The sequence below is a fragment of the Haliotis cracherodii genome, unplaced genomic scaffold (genome assembly GCF_022045235.1).
Source record: "Haliotis cracherodii isolate W230 unplaced genomic scaffold, xgHalCrac1.p SCAF_16, whole genome shotgun sequence".
NCBI lineage: Eukaryota > Metazoa > Mollusca > Gastropoda > Lepetellida > Haliotidae > Haliotis > Haliotis cracherodii.
In genome coordinates, this window is record NW_027266271.1 from 14,894,301 (window position 1) to 14,906,554 (window position 12,254).

Here is a 12,254-nt window from a genome sequence, read left to right on the forward strand (position 1 = left end):
CATGAACATATAAAAAATAAAAATATCAAATATCCAAAATCATCGGAAGGCACCAGTTGACAACTAGACTGATCTGCATAACAAGTTTCATGTGGAAATATTCACAGTTTTGGAGTTCTGCTCCAGAAACGGAAACAGGCTGAGATCATGCTGATCACAATATCTAAAAATGTAACAGTGAATGAGTTTTATTTAATGCTGTTTGGAACAGTATTCTAATTATGTGAGAGTGTTTCAGCTTGATGTGAGTGGAAAGCCTGAAGAGATATGAGAAGGATACCGAAGATGTCTTGATGAACAGTGAAAGGGTGAGAACAACATGGCCTCAGACAATGTAGGTGTGACATTAACACACAGAGTATACATAAGTTTGATAGCAGGGGTAAATTGGACACCCTACATCACCAAGAGTTGTCAGGCTATCAAAGATGGGACCATTAACAGTCGCAGAAAAGGACTAACAAGGAAGACATTTTCTACATACTTGTACAGTGTAGCAACACTTTAACCCTAGAACAAACAAGCATCATTGATTACTGGTGTGATATAAATTCAATATCTTACAGTAGGGAATAAGATAAAATCATTCATTTGGTTCGTGAGGTGAGGTTTTATGCCAAAATGACCAGTATTTCAGTTCTATTTTGGTCTGTCATCTTACTGTGGGAGGAAAGCCCGAAACAATGCAGTACTTTGACATTCACCCCACTGAGATCATGGGTACATTACGATGCTGACTAACCTTGAAACATAATCAGGGTGAATATTGGTTTAGGACCCATGATCTCATGATTATAGGTTTCTGACATGCCCATGGGTACTTGTGATATCCGCCCCACTCAAAAACAGAGTATCAGCAATCCAACCCCCAAGAACACCAAAGCAGTCAGACTGTCAGGAAGTCAGAAATGCAATATAGTTTGATAACCCTGTGCACAATTTCAATAGTAAACAGTTTTCCACATCCATAATACAAACACATACCATATTTGCCATAATGAGCGCTCTGGCCTCTGGAAGCTTATTATAACCATCCATAAGTTCAATTTGTTTTCAGAGATCTAGCATAAGTAAACAAACCATACATCTTGTCCACACATCGAGGCAACTCAAGGTGAAGAGGATGTTGTCAGCACAGGTACTACAGATATGTATACAGAAATGTACCCTAGCCAAAATCTACCTGTAAAATACACAAGAAAATATAGACTGTCAAGTAAATGTCAGTCTTAGTAGGGGTAGCTTATAAAGACTACATAGAGATTGGTTTAGAAGCTGTACTGGGGGAAATTAACCTGATGACGATGGTAGCTAGTCAGTATCAGCAGGACTAAGCCCTGCATCACACCAAGCAGTGTCACTCAGTCAGTCACGGAGGCCAGTGTGATGACTGAAGCTGTCGGGGCACCCAGGTTCTCTGGTTCTCCCTCGTGGGGATGGACCCCAACAACTGAGCAGCAGAGTGTTGTTGCATTCCACAGTGTCCATGTCCATACTAATATTATTATTATTATAAGGCTCAGCAACATGGTCAGTAGCCATTCATTATCAACAGCAATCCTACACTAATACACTCCAGACTCAAGGCACATGTTCATATTGCCTTAGGACCCTCTCAGATAGAGTCCAGCAATACCACAACAACTCAAGTCCAGACCAGACATGAGCATGAGCATCGATATACAGTTGGGATACTATGACATGCATCAACCAAAACTAACACTTAGTCAATGAAAACATTTCTTTAAAATAATCATTATTTCTTTTCTCCGAAAGAACCTTTCCTCTTCTGCTGTTTTCAAGCAAACTAGACTTGGTCAGTTTGATCTAGACTTGCCTAGGCTTTTAGTAAAATAAAATAAATAAGAAATATAAATTCTAAAGTCATGGCGCAGGACAACAAAGAATTTGCTTAAAGTGGATTCAAATCCCGCATTCATTATGATCCTTGGTCAGTCTTCCCCTAACCAATGTAACTGAACTACTGAAAACTCCAATCTCACTCACTTACACATATACTACAACTGACTAATTGATTGTTTGTTGTTTAACGCCACACTCAGCAGTTTTCCAGCTATCTGACGGCGGTCTGTAAATAATCGAGTCAGGACCAGACAATCCAGTGATTGACATCATGAGCATCAATCCACGCAGTTGGGATCGATGACATGCATCAACAAAGTCAGCGAGGCTGACTGCCCTATCCCGTTAGTCGCCTCTTACAACAAGCATAGTCGCCTTTAACGGCAAGCATTTGTTGCTGAAGACCTATTCTACCCCTGATCTTCACGGGTCACATATACTACGAGTAAGGGTGTTCTGCCTAATCTTGTAAGTCAAGGTCACTAGTAAATGCTTAATAAAGTTTAAATGCTTCAGTGTCACAACCAAATGCTTTTTCAATCATGTCTCTAAACCTAAATGAATTGTTTGAATGTAACGGTGGCTTCACACGACAAACTTAAGTTTTCCTATTTATGTTTAAAAAATGTATTTGTGTGGATGAACATTGCAAAAACGGTTTGACAAACTGTTGATAAAACACAAAATCAGTGACCAATATTTTGGCTAACAGTTTAGTTCTTTAATTTGATTCGTGCAAATGGTTGTCAAACAAATGTTGGTCAGTTACAACCAATCAAATATTGCGTAGATATCACATGATTTTTACTCTGTTAGAAACTGGCGTCTGCATTTGAGAAAAATGAAGAGGAACTAAGCAACAACATTTGTTGTTTGAAACGGCAAACCTTTCTGAGTTTGAGAACTTGTGATAGCAAATTATGTGCGGAGCAACCTCAAGACTTTCTGCATTGGATCTGTGACTAGATACAGAGAGAGTCATCTTGTTGATGGCCTTGAGAGGATGTACTGTCTGCGGGTACACAAAAAGGTACCAATTCCACTGTCAGTTGAAGCATCTGTCATTGCAATATTCTGGTACTCAACAATATTTGGTTCCGGTCACACAACCTCCAAGTGTTTCCCCGACACCAGATTGTCAAACTGATCATCTTGCTACAGTGAAGGAAAGAAAAATATTGGCATTGCTACAGCCGGGAAACATGTACGACACAGCATTTTTTATGTACCTGAATTTGTTTGGCAATGTTGGGAACATACCAGATATTAACATTGCACCTCTGCACTCAGTGTCTGTCTGTAATACCCAAAAGTAATTAGTAATTATGCACCATGTTCCTTTACTTTTTTCCCATCAGTATGTACGAAATGAATCAGTATGTCAGGCTGCTGTCCACTTAGCGTGATGTTACCGAGTGTATTTCTTGTCAAACCTCACTGATATCAAAAGCCATATAATTGGAAACACATCATATTTTTAATGGATTAACACACATATTTAATCAACCAATGAAACAGTCTAGTGACAGTGCCAGCACTTTGTCCCCCAAGAGCATGAACCTTCAGCTATGCTATAAACAGCTCAATTACATGATGAGGTGACTGGATCATATCACTGTTTGTTCAGTTCATTACCACAGTTACATTTGCACCAGCAGAACCCAAAGAGTGGGTGAGTGAGTGAGTGAGTGAGTGAGTGAGTGAGTGAGTGAGTGAGAGTGAGTGAGAGTGAGTGAATGAGTGAGTGTGAGTGAGTGAGTGACTGAGTGGGTGACTGAGTGGGTGGGTGAGTGGGTGGGTGAGTGGGTGGCTGAGTGTTTGGGTGGGTGTTTGGGTGGGTGGGTGAGTGGGTGAGGTTGAGTGGGTGGGTGAGGTTGAATGGGTGGTCGGGTGAGTGAGTGCTTGTAAGAGTCTGGACCAATGCCAAATTTATAGTGCTAGCCCACTGAGATACCATGCCACAGTTTAACATGAACACCTCACTCAGACACAGTATACCGACTCCTTGTTTTAGCCCCTTAATACCGAGCACCAGGCAGGGTAACAACAAATAGCATCTTTTAACATCTTTTGGTATGACTCATCCAGTTCAAACTCCAGACCTTCCGTTCTCCAGGCAGATGCTCTACCACTAGACCATGAAAGTGTCTTGGACTACTGAGCTTCATGAAGTAAAATGGGTTTAACATAGTGTTCTAGATTACTGCACTTATAAAAAATGCATATTGTGCTAACCCACTGAGATTCCATGCCACAAATTAACATGGATACCCTGCTCAGACACAGTATATGGACTCTGAACTGACCAGTCCTTGTTTTGACCCCAGAAAGCCTTCCGCCAGGCAGGTTAACGACAACAACAACAACAACCCCCCCTTTGAGAGGCATTTAGAAGTTGGAATACTGAGTAAGGTTAAGATATATGGATGAACAACTTCTATATTCTCTATTCAATGTACTTCACTTGCCTGATAAGGGTGTTAGAACCTATTGCCAAAAGTCGTTCCTAATTGTAGTCATAAAGTTGTTCATCCATACATCCTATCCTTACTTATAGGCTGACAACAAGTACCATCTTTTGATATGATGCGGCCTTCCAATCCCCTAGGGCAGACACTATATCCACAAGATCATGAATGCAGTCACTGAGCTTTATAACCAAATCAGGACATTGAAGGTTTAAGCACCATAAACACAAGTACTTGACTTGATGAGAACCATGAAACTACATAATCATTATCAGAAATATTTATTTGCCTCATGAAACTTGTACCATTAATGATGCAAGACTCATCAAAGAAACTAAACCCATTGAAAACTTTCATCAGGGCCACACAAACCCAAGCTTACAAGGAATGTTACCTTTGATCAAGAAAATGCTGCATTAATCAGCAGCAACCTTTCACGGGAACTGTCAGCCCGAATCATTTTTGGAAGAAACAAAAACGCTATCAGTCTTCTTTTTTTCCGCTTAATTCAAAACACACGCACCTCTTGTATCAACAGGCGAAAATGAACAAGCAAGCTGGTTATGCAACATCAACCTCTGCAGCAGTAAGCCAAGGATTGTGAGTGGTTAAAATTTGGAAATTGGATTCTGTCCAAGGCTGCAATTCCTCATGTGAAGTCAGAATGACTTTGACATTTTCAGTAAGAAAAATTATCCTTGTACAAGCTGATGGATTGCCTCAGAAAGACTTAAGCAAGATCAGCCATATTTCCTTGCCCCGTGGGAGGTCACGGTTTTCACCTTCACACGCACGGGTAATTATTACATCATACGCTCCGTGGTCTAACATAGCAGACATAGCATCGAAACATGGCTGAACGTGGGGGAAAACCCTGGCTGCACACACAGTCTGTAAAGATTTAACACTCTCCGGCCTATGGTCCTGACCCACTTAGCTTCCCATACAATAACCGTTGATACATTTGAGATGCGATTGTTAAACCAATGGAATATGAGTATTATCCGTATCGTTCATCCTAAAGCAAGATACCACCAGGACAGGTGCAAGAGGTGATGGTAGAGTTTACTTCTTACGCAATAGATGTTCTGCTGTTGATGTGGTACAAAGTAGACTTGCTGCCAAGCTATTCTGTTTTTCTTCAAGATGTCAGATTGATGAACTGCACATCTGCATGTACAGTTCTCACGAAAGGCTACATAGATTGAAGTTCTGGAGTGCAAAAAGCTTAGGTTATGAGAATCAGTGGTGCTCAGGTACACAGATAACTGAGAGTGTTTTATCGTCTCGTCAGCAATAATAAAGATCTATTACAATGGAGCACAAGTATCCTACTCAACATTTGATAAGGATACCGAGATACGTCATCTTTTAAGGGGGCTGGTGCTGTAGCCTAGTGAGTGAGTGAGTTCGGTTTTAATGCCGCTTTTAACAGTATTCCAGTTATATCGCAGTGTGTCAGTTTAATGGGGGTGGAAAGCCCCAAGTGATGCAGGTCTGAGACATTTACCACTTCGGTGAAACCCACGAGCATGGGTATAGTGCTGACAAACCTAGAAACATAATCCGGGCGAACCGGGATTCGAACCCACAATCATAGGTTTCTGGCATGCCCAAGGGATCCGACTCTGCACAGCGAATCACAGCTCCTTTGATGACTACGCCACCCGTGCCCCCCGATAGCCTAGTGGTTAACAGTTTAAGTGTTTGCTCGTCATGGGGTTTCAATTCCTCACATGGGTACAGTGTGTGAAGCCCATTTCTGGAGTCAACCACTGTGATATTGCTGGGATATTGTTAAAAGCAGCTTAAAACCATACTCACTCACTCACTTCAACGTCTACATATTATGAGTTATGACATAATAAGTGGGGTGAATCAAGAAAATAATTAAAAAATATCCCTAACAAACATTGTACCAAAAATTTGGGTATGGACCAGTCAAATACGTGGTTCATAGTTTAGTTAAGGTGAAGAGATTGTTCTTGCTATTCTATACCTGTTAAACTTTGGGTAGGTTAATAAGTAAACCAAGTCATACAGAAACAATGTCTGAGTCGGCTGGTCGGATGGGGTGATTTAAGAAAATAATCAAGAAAATAATATAAAAAAATATCCCAAACAAACATAGAAATATTTGAATAAAAAATTTGGGTATGCACTAGACAAATACGTGGTTCAAAGTTTAGTTTGGGACTGCTTCAGATTGTTCTTACTATTCCATACCTGTGAAACTTTGGGTAGGTTGAGAAGTACACCAAGCTTACACAGATGCGTGAGTCAGCGGGTCTTTACCGTCAACTTCAATCTACACTAACATCTACTATGAATACACACCAGTAATGGTGGCCATCTCTTTCCACAGTCATAAAACGCTGGGAAAACGTCCCTTGGGGCACATACCTGATGAAATCAGTGCATCAAATAGAACTCCAGCAGTATTGACCAGTCTGCGACCTGTAGCCTTGAGTACAGGACACTCTCAGACTGTATCACAGACATACTTAGCATTAGGGTCACATTTTGGACTGACCGTGGTAAGGATCACACTTTGACTAAAATCACTGCCTGAGGCTGAAATTACATTTTTGAAGGGGCGGACGGGTAGCCTAGTGGTTAAAGTGGTTCGCTCGTCTCGCCTAGACACAGGTTCGTATTCCCGACATGGTTACAATGTATGAAGCTCATTAATGGTGTCCCCTGCTGTGATATTGCTGGAATATGGCCAAAAGCGGCATAAAACCATACTCACTACATTTTTTTTATTTTGTTGGCTGATTGAGAAAGCTGAGATCACATTTTGGACTGACCAACCTGAGACCACTTTGTGGACTGATTGAAGTTGAGATCACATTTTGAACTGACCAAGCTATGACCACTTTGAGGGCTGATTGAAACTGAAATCACATTTTGAACTGACCAAGCTATGACCACTTTGAGGGCTGATTGAAGCTGAGATCACATTTTAGACTGACCAAGCTGAGACCACTTTGAGGACTGATTGAGAAAGATGAGATCACATTTTGGAGCGGCCGAGCTGAGACCACTTTGTGGACTGATTGAAACTGAGATCACATTTTTGACTGACCAAGCTATGACCACTTTTTGGACTGATTGAAACTGAGATCACATTTTGGAGTGGCCGAGCTGTGACCACTATGTGGACTGATTGAAGCTGAGATCACATTTTGGACTGACCAAGCTATGACCACTTTGTGGACTGATTGAAACTGAGATCACATTTTGGAGCAGCCGAGCTGAGACCACTTTGTGGACTGATTGAAGCTGAGATCACATTTTGGACTGACCAAGCTATGACCACTTTGTGGACTGATTGAGTTCACTGATTGAATTCATTTATTGACAACAATATATTTCTTTGAAATAAGTGTTCTCTTAATCAATTGAAACAGCATTCAAGGAAGTAGACTCGAGATTTGTTCAAAAGCAGTTTAGTTCCCTGACATTCAGGTATGTGCCTCCTGTATTCAAGATATATTGATGGAAACTGTTTTTTTACAAAACAGACATCAATCTTACCAGAAAATTGATATAAGCATTTTTTATAACTGAATGGATTGAAGGATAAACTTAATGATGCAGGTGACACAAGAATTACAGGATTGCCTTGTATTTTTACAAATATATGTACTACTCAAAAGAAACAGGAACCATAGAAACAAAGAGAGAAGAGTGTGTGTTAAGAAGAGATTTTTCCAAAACTAACAATGAGTCAAGTGTTACCACATGATTTTCAAATTTTACCCATTATCCTGCATGAGACAAATGGTGTATCTCGTGTCATGGATCTGTGACGTCACAAGTGATGCGTTCATGAGTGTCGGTTCACTAAACATAACAGTATGTTCATTTGTACATCGAACCAATCTAATATCTCTTGAATATGAGTAAATCTTCATATATTAACCACCATGTGATAGTATTCGCATTTCTGTTGGTGGTGAGTATATATACGACTCAAAAGAACTTAAAAACTCCTGATTCTTTCATAGTACATGAAATATGTTATGGCATAACAGATTAACTATAGTAATATGAGTGAGTGAGTATGGTTTTACACTGCTTTTAGCAATATTCCAGCAATATCATGGCGGGGGACACCAGAAATGGGCTCCATACATTGTACCCATGTCAGGAATTGAACCCAGGTATTCGGCGCGACGAGCGAAAGCTTAAACCACCAGGCTAGCCGACCGCCCCTATAGTAATATGAAATATGAAATAGTGACAGTATATATTTAAATACAAAACTGGATGCTCAAAAGACTGTGATGAAACCACACACAGTATATCATGATGTCATGGAAGCAATGGCAGTGATTAATTATCCTGACATAAAAACCTTTCATTTGACATATGCCAATACTCCATAATAAACATTAATTACTCAGCCCTGGCCTAATGTGACACATCAAATACAATGCTGTGCCATCTGAGTCAGCAGGTGGAGATTGATGATGTTCGCCAGTCTGGTCACAACGCTACACACACACCTGCAGACAGGCCACATTGCCACACACACCTGCAGACAGGCCACGATGCCACACACACACCCGCAGACAGGCCACAATGCCACACACACACCTGCAGACAGGCTACAACGCAACACACACCTGCAGACAGACCACGATGCCACACACACACCCGCAGACAGGCCACAACGCCACACACACACACCTGCAGACAGGCCACAACGCTACACACACACCTGCAGACAGGCCAAGATGCCACACACACACCTGCAGACAGGCCACAACGCCACACACACCCCGCAGACAGGCCACAATGCCACACACACACCTGCAGACAGGCCACAATGCTACACACACACCTGCAGACAGGCCACACACACACCTACAGACAGACCACAACGCCACACACACCTACAGACAGGCCACAATGCTACACACACCTGCAGACAGGCCACAACGCCACACACACCTGCAGACAGGCCACAACGCCACACACACCTGCAGACAGGCCACAACACCACACACACCTGCAGACAGGCCACAACGCCACACACACCTGCAGACAGGCCACAACGCCACACACACCTGCAGACAGGCCACACACACACCTACAGACAGGCAACAATGGTACATACACCTGCAGACAGGCCACAACGCCACACACACCTGCAGACAGGCCACACACACACCTACAGACAGGCCACAATGCCACACACACCTACAGACAGGCCACAATGCTACACACACCTACAGACAGGCCACAATGCTACACACACCTACAGACAGGCCACAATGCTACACACACCTACAGACAGGCCACGATGCCACACACACCTGCAAACAGGCTACAACGCCACACACACACCTACAGACAGGCCACAATGCCACACACACACCTACAGACAGGCCACAATGCCACACACACCTGCAAACAGGCCACAACGCCACACACACCTGCAAACAGGCCACAACGCCACACACACACCTGCAGACAGGCCACAATGCCACACACACCTGCAGACAGGCCATAACGCCACACACACACCTGCAAACAGGCCACAACGCCACACACACACCTACAGACAGGCCACAACGCCACACACACACCTACAGACAGGCCATGACGCCACACACACACCTGCAGACAGGCCACAACACCACACACACACCTACAGACAGGCCATGACGCCACACACACACCTACAGACAGGCCACAACGCCACACACACACCTACAGACAGGCCACAACGCCACACACACACCTGCAGACAGGCCATGATGCCACACACACACACCTGCAGACAGGCCATGATGCCACACACACACCTACAGACAGGCCATGATGCCACACACACACCTACAGACAGGCCACAACGCCACACACACACCTACAGACAGGCCATGATGCCACACACACACCTACAGACAGGCCATGACGCCACACACACCTGCAGACAGGCCACAACGCCACACACACACCTGCAGACAGGCCATGATGCCACACACACACCTGCAGACAGGCCACAACGCCACACACACACCTACAGACAGGCCATGACGCCACACACACACCTACAGACAGGCCATGATGCCACACACACACCTACAGACAGGCCATGATGCCACACACACACCTGCAGACAGGCCATGATGCCACACACACCTACAGACAGGCCATGACGCCACACACACACCTGCAGACAGGCCATGACGCCACACACACACCTGCAGACAGGCCACAACGCCACACACACCTACAGACAGGCCATGATGCCACACACACACCTGCAGACAGGCCATGATGCCACACACACACCTGCAGACAGGCCACAACGCCACACACACATTTTTTAAACACTTTTTTATGCTTACAAATTATGGTATTCTTTTATATTTGTGTTTCTTTATTTGTACAACTAATCTCATGATAATATTCGTCAAAATGGATCCTGCACTGTACTGTATGATAAAAATTAGTAATTATCATTATTATTCTGTCTGGGGCCAGACAATCCCATGAAAGACATCATGAGCATTAATCAATACAAGTCGCCCAGCCTGACCACCCCTCCCTTCCTTCCTGTATTAACAGAGGACTTTCCAAAAGTCATGGAGATTACTTTGTGGAACGGGGACCTGATTAGGAATATTTAGAGAAAAGTAACACAATGGAAAGAATATAATCAAATTGTCATGACATTACATTTTTTGTTTGCTGTTTTGCGCTGCACTCAGCAATATTCCAGCCATATGGCGGCGGTCTGTAAATAATCGAGACTTGATCAAGCGATCCAGTGATTGATATCATGAGCATCGATCCACGCAATTGGGATCGATGACATGCTTCAACCAAGTCAGCGAGCCTGACCACTCGATCCCGTTAGGAACAATGTATTCATGCTGGACCCCCAGTATTCATATTCGTGAAATGAAAAGACAAATTTATTTAATCATGAAAATATCATCCTTAATTAGGACTGTATTTGGAAAGAAAGTATTGATATTATAATATTATACTGAAAAGAAAATATATAAGTGAGTGACTTTGAGACATTCAATACTGACAAGGTCCTCTTCTAAAAATTGTAACATCGTTTATCCCATGAAATAATGTTGATAATCACCATAATAAATACAATAATACCTCTCTGTATTGCTCCTTTATCATCCAAAACTGGATTTCACAGGAGATATTGCTGCAGTGAAATTGCATCACAATCCTTTGCAGACGATTGTGATTTCATCAGTAACCATGACATCAGAATCAATTGACAGTACCAATCTCCCTGCCATGAAAGCTGGGTAGCTGTACTATTTACACTGAATACCCTGGTTGTGACTGTTTAAAAACTAAAAAGTAGGAAGAAGGATTTTGGATGATAAGTAGAATCTTAAGTCACCATATCAAACACATAAACACCCATCTGTAAAAGCTTGAAAGTCCTCAGCAGCTTTATTGACTTATTTTAATATACTAGTATTTGATATCAAAAGACACAAGGTAGAGATTTTCTATGTAGCTATCAGACATGGAGGCACAATCTTGGCAACCTTGACCCTGCTTCCTGCAATATTTCCCCGACAACTGCTCCATCTGTCAAAAGTTATCTCAGGGTGTCATCGTTTGTCATGGAGAAAAATGAACCTGTTTGCACTTGAATTTCCACATGGTGACTTTGTTTCAAACTCTTGACACAATTCAGCCAAAGAAAGTATCTTATCAATCAGGGATGAACAATTGATCATAGCAGACATTCACGCGACAGAGTAAATATTGTTATGACAGTATTAGACAACGTGAATATCCCAACATCACTGTGTTGAAATGTTTATCAGATAATGGTGCATTACTTCGACCCTTGCACCTTAACAATTTAGAGCACACTGTATAAGTGTCTATTGAGTTTCCAGTAGCAGTTATTGAGATCTT

At 42.5% G+C, this 12,254-nt stretch overlaps 1 protein-coding gene across 8 annotated transcripts in view; it reads right to left on the minus strand.

Moving 5' to 3' along the window:
* The window catches only part of LOC139463861 (poly(rC)-binding protein 3-like), a 348,995-nt gene that overhangs the window by 284,387 nt on the left and 52,354 nt on the right, over positions 1-12,254 (minus strand). The window lies entirely within an intron of this gene.